Source organism: Cololabis saira, chromosome 1, assembly GCF_033807715.1.
Source record: "Cololabis saira isolate AMF1-May2022 chromosome 1, fColSai1.1, whole genome shotgun sequence".
NCBI lineage: Eukaryota > Metazoa > Chordata > Actinopteri > Beloniformes > Belonidae > Cololabis > Cololabis saira.
The window spans coordinates 57,606,517-57,619,016 of NC_084587.1; the positions used below are offsets into that span (position 1 = coordinate 57,606,517).

The 12,500-nt window shown below is 44.4% G+C and overlaps 14 non-coding genes and 1 pseudogene across 14 annotated transcripts in view; all 15 read left to right on the forward strand.

Annotated features, from left to right (window-relative positions):
* Window positions 1-1,934: 1,934 nt before the first annotated feature.
* LOC133454915 (5S ribosomal RNA) lies at window positions 1,935-2,053 on the forward strand. Its single transcript, XR_009783476.1, has one exon. It is a non-coding gene; the product is annotated as a 5S ribosomal RNA (ribosomal RNA).
* Window positions 2,054-2,252: 199 nt separating this feature from the next.
* Window positions 2,253-2,371, forward strand: LOC133454731 (5S ribosomal RNA). Its single transcript, XR_009783430.1, has one exon. It is a non-coding gene; the product is annotated as a 5S ribosomal RNA (ribosomal RNA).
* Window positions 2,372-8,563: 6,192 nt separating this feature from the next.
* LOC133454750 (5S ribosomal RNA) lies at window positions 8,564-8,682 on the forward strand. Its single transcript, XR_009783439.1, has one exon. It is a non-coding gene; the product is annotated as a 5S ribosomal RNA (ribosomal RNA).
* Window positions 8,683-8,881: 199 nt separating this feature from the next.
* Window positions 8,882-9,000, forward strand: LOC133454683 (5S ribosomal RNA). Its single transcript, XR_009783414.1, has one exon. It is a non-coding gene; the product is annotated as a 5S ribosomal RNA (ribosomal RNA).
* Window positions 9,001-9,217: 217 nt separating this feature from the next.
* On the forward strand, window positions 9,218-9,336 carry LOC133454764 (5S ribosomal RNA). The gene has a single exon (XR_009783441.1). It is a non-coding gene; the product is annotated as a 5S ribosomal RNA (ribosomal RNA).
* Window positions 9,337-9,535: 199 nt separating this feature from the next.
* LOC133454648 (5S ribosomal RNA) lies at window positions 9,536-9,654 on the forward strand. The gene has a single exon (XR_009783408.1). It is a non-coding gene; the product is annotated as a 5S ribosomal RNA (ribosomal RNA).
* Window positions 9,655-9,871: 217 nt separating this feature from the next.
* Window positions 9,872-9,990, forward strand: LOC133454803 (5S ribosomal RNA). The gene has a single exon (XR_009783449.1). It is a non-coding gene; the product is annotated as a 5S ribosomal RNA (ribosomal RNA).
* Window positions 9,991-10,189: 199 nt separating this feature from the next.
* LOC133454535 (5S ribosomal RNA) lies at window positions 10,190-10,310 on the forward strand (annotated as a pseudogene).
* Window positions 10,311-10,527: 217 nt separating this feature from the next.
* On the forward strand, window positions 10,528-10,646 carry LOC133454778 (5S ribosomal RNA). Its single transcript, XR_009783443.1, has one exon. It is a non-coding gene; the product is annotated as a 5S ribosomal RNA (ribosomal RNA).
* Window positions 10,647-10,845: 199 nt separating this feature from the next.
* Window positions 10,846-10,964, forward strand: LOC133454742 (5S ribosomal RNA). The gene has a single exon (XR_009783435.1). It is a non-coding gene; the product is annotated as a 5S ribosomal RNA (ribosomal RNA).
* A 199-nt stretch (window positions 10,965-11,163) lies between these two features.
* LOC133454565 (5S ribosomal RNA) lies at window positions 11,164-11,282 on the forward strand. Its single transcript, XR_009783388.1, has one exon. It is a non-coding gene; the product is annotated as a 5S ribosomal RNA (ribosomal RNA).
* Window positions 11,283-11,481: 199 nt separating this feature from the next.
* LOC133454919 (5S ribosomal RNA) lies at window positions 11,482-11,600 on the forward strand. The gene has a single exon (XR_009783477.1). It is a non-coding gene; the product is annotated as a 5S ribosomal RNA (ribosomal RNA).
* Window positions 11,601-11,799: 199 nt separating this feature from the next.
* LOC133454725 (5S ribosomal RNA) lies at window positions 11,800-11,918 on the forward strand. Its single transcript, XR_009783427.1, has one exon. It is a non-coding gene; the product is annotated as a 5S ribosomal RNA (ribosomal RNA).
* A 199-nt stretch (window positions 11,919-12,117) lies between these two features.
* On the forward strand, window positions 12,118-12,236 carry LOC133454856 (5S ribosomal RNA). Its single transcript, XR_009783462.1, has one exon. It is a non-coding gene; the product is annotated as a 5S ribosomal RNA (ribosomal RNA).
* Window positions 12,237-12,435: 199 nt separating this feature from the next.
* LOC133454667 (5S ribosomal RNA) overlaps window positions 12,436-12,500 on the forward strand; it is a 119-nt gene continuing 54 nt past the window's right edge. Inside the window, exon 1 of the ribosomal RNA XR_009783411.1 lies at window positions 12,436-12,500. This exon is cut by the window's right edge and continues 54 nt beyond it. This is a non-coding gene — a ribosomal RNA (5S ribosomal RNA).

The window sequence follows — 12,500 nt, forward strand, 5'->3', positions numbered from 1 at the left end:
ACATTATTCTCAAGTAATCATGCAAGAAAATATATTTTATTAAAATAACAACAATCATAAATATTATAAACTTTATTTATAGAGCAAGAATGCAGCCCAAACTGCTTAAACAAAGCAATATCAGATGCAACAAAACAACAGTTAAAAACAACCCGTCCGCCCGTCCGTCCAAGTCGATCCGCCCCAGGTGTCCCCCCACGGAGCCCCGCCGCCGCCGGGCAGGCCGACCTCCGACGTCGGCTGCCGCTCTGGCGGCGGTGTATTCCTCCGGAACGCACGGTGTTTCTCAAACCCTTTTCATCCACGCTGCGGAGCTCACGGTTGAACCCCCAGCTTCAGCGGACCCACACCCACCCAGAAAACGCTGCGTCGAGGCGGGGTGGGGTCCGGCCGCTCCCGAGGTTCCCCGCACAGGGCTGCCGAGACGTCGGCACGCCCAGCGGGGTCTGCCCAGCGGGGTCTGCCCAGCGCGTCGGCCGACATTTGATGCAAATAATAACTAGGATCACCACTGATTTAGTGAAAGGTGACCAAAATCTGCAGTTGAATTAAACATATGACAGTGAACGTCATAAACACATTGATTTCCACATGTTATGATAGCATAATATTTATGTAGGCTATATGAAGCGACCGGTAACCATGGCAACATAAACGCGTTCACTGCCATCAACGCCAAACTCCATAAGCGGAACGGAGACAACTAAACAGACAACGGTACAAAATACTATACTGCTTATGGAAAACTCAGGTTGCCACAATTATTTACATCTCACAGCGTTTGCCGAGACTTCGGCGTAGTTTACACAACACATAAATACGCCAGAATCGGATTATGAGCCTGCCAAGTCGTCAATGTGTTGCATGCAGGGCTTAATTTGAGGGGGAGCAAGCCGGAGCGCGCTCCGGTACACCTGTAACAAATAAATATATACTTTTTACGCACCGCTGCGCGCTCATATCAATTCCAAAAACACAATAAACAGCACACGGCATAATGGTAAAATGTATACAAGTAGTACATCTATGTGGCTTAAAAAGGACAGTTGGGTTGCTTAATGTGTCTCACACAGCGCATCTGTGTGTGTGTGTGTGTGTGTGTGTGTGCTGTTTTATGTTTCTTCGTTCCATGCGTAAAAGCCAAAAGCGCACTGGAGATGGGCAATCTCCAGCTGTGTGTGTGTGTGTGTGTGTGTGTGTGTGTGTGTGTGTGTGTGTGTGTGTGTGTGTGTGTGTGTGTGTGTGTGTGTGTGTGTGTGTGTGTGTGTGTGTGTGTGTGTGTGTGTGTGTGTGTGTGTGTGTTGCGCTTTTTTTTTTCTCTCGCACCGGAGCCACTGCGCTCCGGGACCTCCCACTTTACAAATTAAGCACTGGTTGCGTGAATGCAGCGAGGAGATGATGCTTGGACGTAAAATTGAATAAGTGTCACGCCACTTACTATTCGGCTTATAAACGGTAGCGTTTCAATACAGATGAATCAATATTTCACTCAAACTGTCCCCTGAGGTGTCAAACTGTCATGGCCGCCGTACAGACGTGTCTCGCTCATGGATCTATAATAATAACGGTCTCGCTCAATGATGATTGGCGATCACTGCTGCTCAACAGCGCTCAATGATTGGCGGGTTGAGCGCTCTCTCTGCTGAACAGAGCTCAACCATTGGTCGGCATAGGGACTTGGCTGGGAGATCGCCTGGGAACACCAGGTGCTGTAAGCTTTTCAACCAGCAGAGAACGCTCTCGCTTAATCTACCCACACATATTTCAACGTGGCAACAGCGACAGCTCACGTCCTAAAGTGTTTTGCACATGGTTAAGGCACTTTAACTCCAACAAATAAGCGCTTCTAAATTATTATCACCAACAAATCAATGACTTGTATTATATGACTTATCTTCAACTCCATATAAGAAGTATTTCAAGCTGCAGCTTCAGCTTACGGCCATACCAGCCTGGATGAGTCCGATCTCGTCTGATCTCAGAAGCTAAGCAGGGTCGGGCCTGGTTAGTACTTGGATGGGAGACCGCCTGGGAATACCAGGTGCTGTAAGCTTTTTCAACCAGCAGAGAGCGCTCTCGCTTAATCTACCCACACATATTTCAATGTGGTAACAGCGACAGCTCACGTCCTGAAGTGTTTTGCACATGGTTAAGGCACTTTAACTCCAACAAAAAAAACCAACAAATCAATGACTTATATTCTATGACTTATCTTCAACTCCATATAAGAGGTATTTCAAACTGCAACTTCTGCTTACGGCCATACCAGCCTGGATGCGCCCGATCTCATCTGATCTCGGAAGCTAAGCAGGGTCAGGCCTGGTTAGTACTTGGATGGGAGACCGCCTGGGAATACCAGGTGCTGTAAGCTTTTTCATCCAGCAGAGAGCGCTCTCGCTTAATCTACCCACACATATTTCAACGTGGTAACAGCGACAGCTCACGTCCTAAAGTGTTTTGCACATGGTTAAGGCACTTTAACTCCAACAAATAAGCGCTTCTAAATTATTATCACCAACAAATCAATGACTTGTATTATATGACTTATCTTCAACTCCATATAAGAAGTATTTCAAGCTACAGCTTCAGCTTACGGCCATACCAGCCTGGAGGCGCTCTGACTTCCTGTTTGTGCAGGAAGTGTGACGTGGCAGTTTGTTTGAGCAGGACACCAGGGAGCACGTGGTGGAGGAAGGAGAAGGAAAGATCAGGCCACAAACCTCCTGAAAAGAGAGTGGAGGAACCACCTCCCCCCCCCCCAGCAGCTTCGCTGTTTGGGGGGAGTTTGTAACGGACGGACGACATGGCTTTGAACAATGGCAAACGGAATGCAGACAATGAGAAGGTCGACCGAACCTATGAGAAGGATCTGACTATTGAGGTGGAAATAGAGGGGGAGGACAAACTTTCGACAATGGATTTGCTGAGGATAACAAAAGAGAAATGCGGAATAGTAATTGGGTGCAGGTTCAAGACGCCCCGGAAGTACGAACTGACCATGAAAGATGCGGCTGGGAAAGAAAGATTGATGGAGGGTTTGAGAGTCGGAAACAACACGATCACCGCCAGAGAGATAAACAACATCGAGATGGTGGTATCATTCATGTCGTTGCCAGTTTACATCACGGATGGAGAAATTCTGGACAAACTGGCACTTTGGGGTGTGTCTGCCGTCTCCCCTATAAAGAGGAGGGTGTGGCCTGGGACTGACATTGCGGAAGGCACTCGCTTTGTCAGAGTGAGATTCCCGCAGGGAGTATCATCGCTGCCTTACTCCACAAAGTTCGAAACATTACAGGGCATGGATCACTTTAGAGTGATCCATGACAAACAAGTTAAAGTGTGTAGACTGTGCATCCAACCGGGACACATTATGAGGGAGTGTCCGGACTTCCACTGCTATAAATGCCTGAAACAAGGACACTTTGCGAGGGAGTGCGTGGAGGAGTTCCATGCAGAAGTTGATGAGGAGGAGGAGGTGGAAGAGGAGATGAGGGAAGCACCGGCAGGGGACGGAGATGAACGGGAGGAGACCCCGTCACCGGCCGAGAGGGAGCAGGAGAGGGAGAAGCTGCTGGCTGAGGGAGTGGAGACGGAGGATGGGCGTGGCCCCCAGACTGCGGAGCCGGAGGCGGTCGGAAGGCTGGAGGTGAGCCGCAGCGCAGCTGCGCCCCATCAGTCCATGGAGGACGTGGGTATCGGGAGCAGCATGGACGAAGTGATGATGGAGGGAATCGGCTCGTCGGTGGAGGAGAATATTGGGGGGGAGCTGGTTGTGGTTCCACCACCCGATGTCCATGCCACTCGCCCCAGGGACAGATCCCCTCATTCGGCAGGCGCCAGAGTCGGCAGTGATCGCACAGGGGGGGTCCTGACGAGGGGAAGAGGTAGAGCCGGCAGCGGAGTCAGGACCAGAGGGGGTCTTTCCTCTAGTTCTGCACCTGTGAGGGATGAGAACCTGGCAGGAAGTGAACCAGCTGATGACTCCCAGGTATCACTTGAATCTTCTGAGGGGGAGGACACAGATCTCAGTGCGGTATTTATTAACAAATTGAAGAGGAAGGCGAAAGTGAAGAAGGGGTTAAGTGTGAAAAAATAGTGTCTATGGGTTCTTGTCTATATATTTTGCTTGAGTTTTGTTCATTTCTCTTTTTCTTTTTTTCATCATGACGTTAAGTTTTTCTTCTCTAAACGCCAATGGCTTGAGAACAGGAAATAAGTTACAAAGGGTGATCAATTTATGTAGCACAGACATCATATGTCTGCAAGAAACACGATGGGATGAGGAGGTGGTGAAAATGGTAAGGAAATTTTGGCCAGGGCTTCTTTTTTATAGTAACGGAACTACGACTGCAAGGGGGGTGGCAATACTTTTCAAAAGAAATACAGCATCCAATGTGAAACAGTGCCACATGGACACAGAGGGAAGAGTGGTGGGGATCGAATTTTATGTGCAGAAGGTTTTCTTTAAGTTATTTTGTGTTTATGCCCCCAACATAGAGAAGGACAGGAATCTTTTTTTCGATAGTCTTGAGCCTTGCTACACGGGAAACTGTATCATTATAGGGGATATGAATGTCTGGTTAGATAGACTAGATGCATCAAAAAACACTATGTTTGGGACTGATGCATCTAGGAGGAAGCTGCTGATGCTGAATGGGATGTATGATATTATAGATAAATGGAGGTGGGAAAACCCTGATAAGAGGGAGTTCTCCCGACGACAGGTGGTATTGGGTGTATTAAAGCAAAGTAGAATTGATATGTGTTTAGTAGCGAAAAGTATAATGAACTATGTCGGCACACTAACATATAATTTTAATACCATAAGTGACCACGCAAACCTCATGGGGACGATAAAAGTAGGGGAAAGAGGGAGGGGTGGGGGAGTATGGTGCCTTAATAATAGCTTGCTTAGGGATAATAAATATAAACATAGGATACGAGAATATTTAAAAGCCATGTCCGACAATCAAGGCATGTTAGATGATACGGGTCGATGGTGGGAACAAGTTAAAAAAGGAATTAAGGCAATAAGCCTTAAATATGCTAAACACAAGAATGCATATAAAAAGAGAAGGGTAAAAGAAATAAAACTATTAATAGATACTGAACTAGAGAGGGCAGATAATGATGCCGGTTGGAAAGTGGACAACTTATTGAAGTTAAAACATACGCTCCATACATATGAAGTAGAAGATTGTGATGGCGCTATTATTCGAAGCAAAGCCAGATACGCTGTGGAGGGGGAAAAAAACACAGCTTTCTTTCTGGGGATGGAAAGACAGAAACAAGAAAAGAATTATATAGATGAACTTGAAAAAGATAATGGTGATCGGGTGAATGACATTACGGAAATCTGCAGTGTGGTTGAAGACTATTACAGATGCCTCTTTACGGAGGAGGAAAATGATGATGAGTGCATGAAAAGAATACTTGACACTGTGTCCGCAAAGCTCTCCAGTGAGCATGCTGATTGCTGCGACAGGGATATAACGACTCAGGAAGTGATGGAAGCTATAATGGGTGGAAAGTCCAATAAGAGCCCCGGCTCCGATGGCCTGACCTACGAGTTCTATAAAGAGTTCATTGATTTTTTAGCCCCCATCTTGGTGACTGTAATACAGAATATTGAAAGAACACAGCAAGTACCTCATTCCATGACACTCAGCATCATCACGATCATATATAAAAATAAAGGTAGCAAACTCAAATTAGAAAACTTCAGACCCATCAGTCTGCTAAACACAGACTACAAAATATTGGCAAAAGTGTTGGGCAGTAGAATCGGGAAAATAATAAATACAATTGTGGCACCGACACAGGCATATGGGATACCGGGTAGGGACATCAGCGACACCATAATAACAGTTAGAGATGTAATTCATCATATGAACACGAACGGAGAAGGAGGGATTGTTTTGGGGGTCGACCTAAATAAAGCTTTTGACCGAGTAAATCACAATTTTCTCCTCAGCACTTTAAAACGGTTTGGGTTTGGAAGTAGAATGATTACGTGGGTTGAATTACTATACAAAAACGCAAAGAGCCAAGTCAAGTGCAATGGGTTCCTAACAAACACTTTTCCATTACAGCGTTCTGTTAGGCAGGGATGTCCCATGTCCTCCCTCCTATATAGTTTATCTGTTGAACCCTTAGCAACGTTCATAAATAGTAACAATAACATTAGGGGGATTGAACTACCAGGAGGAGGGAGGGTTACCATGTTGCAATACGCAGATGATACAACAATAACAGTTCAGAATGCAGACAGTGTACAAGAGGTAATAAACCATATTGAGATTTATGGCAGAGCGTCTGGGGCGAAAATTAACATAGGGAAATCGGAAATTCTATATGTGGGTAAGGACAATAATAACCGGTGCAAACTCAACTTTAAAATAGCAGAAGACCAGATCAAAGTATTGGGGATTTATCTAGGAGTGAATGAGAAGGCAGCCAGAGATTATACGTGGACAGGGGTAATAAATAGAATAAAAAGAACAATTAATTATTGGAAATTAAGAAGCTTGAAACTAAAAGGCAAGATTATTATAATAAATGCTTTGCTGATGTCAAAACTGATACATTTTATAGCGACTATAGATATGCCGGAGTGGGTGGTGAAAGAGTTAAACTCTATCATTTCTCTTTTTCTTTGGGATGGTAAGGGAGTGAGAATATCTCACCAGACATTAATGGCTGGGTATGAGGAGGGAGGGCTTAAGTTGGTAAATATTGAAATAAAAAAGAAGGCAATTAGGATAAAGACGATTGTTAAATATTTGTATGATAAGGTAGATTATGCGTGGAAACGTTTCTTCAGGCAATATATATATAAGGCTGGGAAGTGCGAAGAATATGGTCTCTTGATGGCTTTAAAAAAACATATGCACGAAGGCATCCCGGAGTTCTATAGGGAGGTGTTCAGTGCCTGGGCTTCATTTTTGCCACAGATAGACTATGACTGCACAGATATAAATATGGTTATCAATAACCCCATCTTCTTAAATAACAAAATGTTAAATCATGATAACACACTCTATAATGCTATCTTTTTTAGAGCTGGGATAAGACAAGTTAAAAACATAATGTATGAGGTAATGCCTGGCCTCCTGCCAGAGCATTCAATTGTGGATATGATCAGACATGCTGATTTTGATGATCATGATATTAGAAGAGGAACTATTATTAATACATATGATAAAATCAAAAGCAGTATGAACATGGAATGGATAGCGAGGATAAATAGTGATGACGAAAAAAGGACGGAGGGGGATTGGCCGGAGCTGTATATAGAAAGAGAGAATTATAGGATCTGCTTGAGTAAACTGAAGGTGAAGATTGTATATGGCATAATGTTGGAAAAAGTCTTAAAGAGGCCTGCCTCGGATACAATGTGGAAGGAGAAATATGTGGGAATGAACATAGATGACATATGGCGTAGTAGAATAAAATATAATAGTATAGAATGTGAAGATAATGATTTTAAAATAAAGCATAATAGGATATTTACGAAGATAATATTGCATCAAATAAATAAAAATTTGAGTAGAATGTGTGATGTGTGTATGAACGGGGAGGAAGATTTCTTTCATTTATTTTTGGATTGTACTTGTTTGGTTCAGTTTTTCGACAGGTTGAAACACACTTTGGTCGAGCATTGGGGAAGTAAATTCATACATAGATTTCATTGGGAACAACTCCTTTTGTTTGGTACAAGTGTTAAAAGCAAAGTTATAAATACCAACCTGCTCAATTTTGTTTTAAGTCACGCTAGACTGGCAATCAGGCTGAGGAGAAACTACTCCCACTTTGAAGGAAAGATGGTGGATGTTTGGGTGATTTTCAAATCAATTTTAAAGAAGGACTTACATCTGGTTTTGAAATATAGTAAAACAGCCTTTGTTGATGCTTTTGTTGACGGAAATAAGTTGGTTGAAGTAACAGAGGGAGACAAGTTGATACTCCACATCTGAGGGGTCTTCATTGGAAGCTATTTTGCGTGTTTCCTTTCTTCTTTGAATCCCTATGTTGAGGGCATCATAATGTGTTTCTATTTCCTTTGGTTTGGGAGTATGTTTTGGTTTTGGGTACGACGCTGTGCATGTGACAATTTACTTGGAGATTTGATTGTTGTATGTTTTCGGAAAAGGAAATGTTTTGACTTGATACTGTGACGAAATGGTAGAAGATTTTGACTGTATAACAATGTTGTAAACCACTTTTCTTGTATACATTTTCATAATAAAAGAAAAAAAAAAAAGATGCGCGCGATCTCGTCTGATCTCGGAAGCTAAGCAGGGTCGGGCCTGGTTAGTACTTGGATGGGAGACCGCCTGGGAATACCAGGTGCTGTAAGCTTTTTCAACCAGCAGAGAGCGCTCTCGCTTAATCTACCCACACATATTTCAACGTGGTAACAGCGACAGCTCACGTCCTAAAGTGTTTTGCACATGGTTAAGGCACTTTAACTCCAACAAAAAAAACCAACAAATCAATGACTTATATTCTATGACTTATCTTCAACTCCATATAAGAAGTATTTCAAGCTACAGCTTCAGCTTACGGCCATACCAGCCTGGATGCGCGCGATCTCGTCTGATCTCGGAAGCTAAGCAGGGTCGGGCCTGGTTAGTACTTGGATGGGAGACCGCCTGGGAATACCAGGTGCTGTAAGCTTTTTCAACCAGCAGAGAGCGCTCTCGCTTAATCTACCCACACATATTTCAACGTGGTAACAGCGACAGCTCACGTCCTAAAGTGTTTTGCACATGGTTAAGGCACTTTAACTCCAACAAAAAAAACCAACAAATCAATGACTTATATTCTATGACTTATCTTCAACTCCATATAAGAGGTATTTCAAGCTGCAGCTTCTGCTTACGGCCATACCAGCCTGGATGCGCCCGATCTCATCTGATCTCGGAAGCTAAGCAGGGTCGGGCCTGGTTAGTACTTGGATGGGAGACCGCCTGGGAATACCAGGTGCTGTAAGCTTTTTCAACCAGCAGAGAGCGCTCTCGCTTAATCTACCCACACATATTTCAACGTGGTAACAGCGACAGCTCACGTCCTAAAGTGTTTTGCACATGGTTAAGGCACTTTAACTCCAACAAATAAGCGCTTCTAAATTATTATCACCAACAAATCCATGACTTGTATTATATGACTTATCTTCAACTCCATATAAGAAGTATTTCAAGCTGCAGCTTCAGCTTACGGCCATACCAGCCTGGATGCGCGCGATCTCGTCTGATCTCGGAAGCTAAGCAGGGTCGGGCCTGGTTAGTACTTGGATGGGAGACCGCCTGGGAATACCAGGTGCTGTAAGCTTTTTCAACCAGCAGAGAGCGCTCTCGCTTAATCTACCCACACATATTTCAATGTGGTAACAGCGACAGCTCACGTCCTGAAGTGTTTTGCACATGGTTAAGGCACTTTAACTCCAACAAATAAAACCAACAAATCAATGACTTATATTCTATGACTTATCTTCAACTCCATATCAGAGGTATTTCAAGCTGCAACTTCTGCTTACAGCCATACCAGCCTGGATGCGCCCGATCTCGTCTGATCTCGGAAGCTAAGCAGGGTCGGGCCTGGTTAGTACTTGGATGGGAGACCGCCTGGGAATACCAGGTGCTGTAAGCTTTTTAAACCAGCAGAGAACGCTCTCGCTTAATCTACCCACACATATTTCAACGTGGTAACAGCGACAGCTCACGTCCTAAAGTGTTTTGCACATGGTTAAGGCACTTTAACTCCAACAAATAAGCGCTTCTAAATTATTATCAACAACAAATCAATGACTTGTATTATATGACTTATCTTCAACTCCATATAAGAAGTATTTCAAGCGGCAGATTCAGCTTACGGCCATACCAGCCTGGATGCGCCCGATCTCGTCTGATCTCGGAATCTAAGCAGGGTCGGGCCTGGTTAGTACTTGGATGGGAGACCGCCTGGGAATACCAGGTGCTGTAAGCTTTTTCATCCAGCAGAGAACGCTCTCGCTTAATCTACCCACACATATTTCAACGTGGTAACAGCGACAGCTCACGTCCTAAAGTGTTTTGCACATGGTTAAGGCACTTTAACTCCTACAAATAAAACCAACAAATCAATGACTTATATTCTATGACTTATCTTCAACTCCATATAAGAGGTATTTCAAGCAGCAGCTTCTGCTTACGGCCATACCAGCCTGGATGCGCCCGATCTCGTCTGATCTTTCGGAAGCTTAGCAGGGTCTGGCCTGGTTAGTACTTGGATGGGAGACCGCCTGGGAATACCAGGTGCTGTAAGCTTTTTCAACCAGCAGAGAACGCTCTCGCTTAATCTACCCACACATATTTCAACGTGGTAACAGCGACAGCTCACGTCCTAAAGTGTTTTGCACATGGTTAAGGCACTTTAACTCCAACAAATAAGCGCTTCTAAATTATTATCAACAACAAATCAATGACTTATATTATATGACTTATCTTCAACTCCATATAAGAGGTATTTCAAGCTGCAGCTTCAGCTTACGGCCATACCAGCCTGGATGCGCCCGATCTCGTCTGATCTCTGAAGCTAAGCAGGGTAGGGCCTGGTTAGTACTTGGATGGGAGACCGCCTGGGAATACCAGGTGCTGTAAGCTTTTTCAACCAGCAGAGAGCGCTCACGCTTAATCTACCCACACATATTTCAACGTGGTAACAGCGACAGCTCACGTCCTAAAGTGTTTTGCACATGGTTAAGGCACTTTAACTCCAACAAATAAAACCAACAAATCAATGACTTATATTCTATGATTTATCTTCAACTCCATATAAGAGGTATTTCAAGCTGCAGCTTCTGCTTACGGCCATACCAGCCTGGATGCGCCCGATCTCGTCTGATCTTGGAAGCTAAGCAGGGTCGGGCCTGGTTAGTACTTGGATGGGAGACCGCCTGGGAATACCAGGTGCTGTAAGCTTTGTCAACCAGCAGAGAACGCTCTCGCTTAATCTACCCACACATATTTCAACGTGGTAACAGTGACAGCTCACGTCCTAAAGTGTTTTGCACATGGTTAAGGCACTTTAACTCCAACAAATAAAACCAACAAATCAATCACTTATATTCTATGACTTATCTTCAACTCCATATAAGAGGTATTTCAAGCAGCAGCTTCTGCTTACGGCCATACCAGCCTGGATGCGCCCGATCTCGTCTGATCTCGGAAGCTAAGCAGGGTCGGGCCTGGTTAGTACTTGGATGGGAGACCGCCTGGGAATACCAGGTGCTGTAAGCTTTTTCAACCAGCAGAGAACGCTCTCGCTTAATCTACCCACACATATTTCAACGTGGTAACAGCGACAGCTCACGTCCTAAAGTGTTTTGCACATGGTTAAGGCACTTTAACTCCAACAAATAAAACCAACAAATCAATGAATTATATTCTATGACTTATCTTCAACTCCATATAAGAGGTATTTCAAGCTGCAGCTTCTGCTTACGGCCATACCAACCTGGATGCGTCCAATCTAGTCTGATCTCGGAAGCTAAGCAGGGTCGGGCCTGGTTAGTACTTGGATGGGAGACCGCCTGGGAATACCAGGTGCTGTAAGCTTTTTCAACCAGCAGAGAGCGCTCACGCTTAATCTACCCACACATATTTCAACGTGGTAACAGCGACAGCTCACGTCCTAAAGTGTTTTGCACATGGTTAAGGCACTTTAACTCCAACAAATAAAACCAACAAATCAATGACTTATATTCTATGACTTATCTTCAACTCCATATAAGAGGTATTTCAAGCTGCAGCTTCTGCTTACGGCCATACCAGCCTGGATGCGCCCGATCTCGTCTGATCTTGGAAGCTAAGCAGGGTCGGGCCTGGTTAGTACTTGGATGGGAGACCGCCTGGGAAGACCAGGTGCTGTAAGCTTTTTCAACCAGCAGAGAACGCTCTCGCTTAATCTACCCACACATATTTCAACGTGGTAACAGCGACAGCTCACGTCCTAAAGTGTTTTGCACATGGTTAAGGCACTTTAACTCCAACAAATAAAACCAACAAATCAATGACTTATATTCTATGACTTATCTTCAACTCCATATAAGAGGTATTTCAAGCTGCAGCTTCTGCTTACGGCCATACCAGCCTGGATGCGCCCGATCTCGTCTGATTACGGAAGCTAAGCAGGGTCGGGCCTGGTTAGTACTTGGATGGGAGACCGCCTGGGAATACCAGGTGCTGTAAGCTTTTTCAACCAGCAGAGAGCGCTCTCGCTTAATCTACCCACACATATTTCAACGTGGTAAAAGCGACAGCTCACGTCCTAAAGTGTTTTGCAAATGGTTAAGGCACTTTAACTCCAACAAATAAAAACAACAAATCTATGACTTATATTCTATGACTTATCTTCAACTCCATATAAGAGGTATTTCAAGCTGCAGCTTCTGCTTACGGCCATACCAGCCTGGATGCGCCCGATCTCGTCTGATCTCGGAAGCTAAGCAGGGTCGG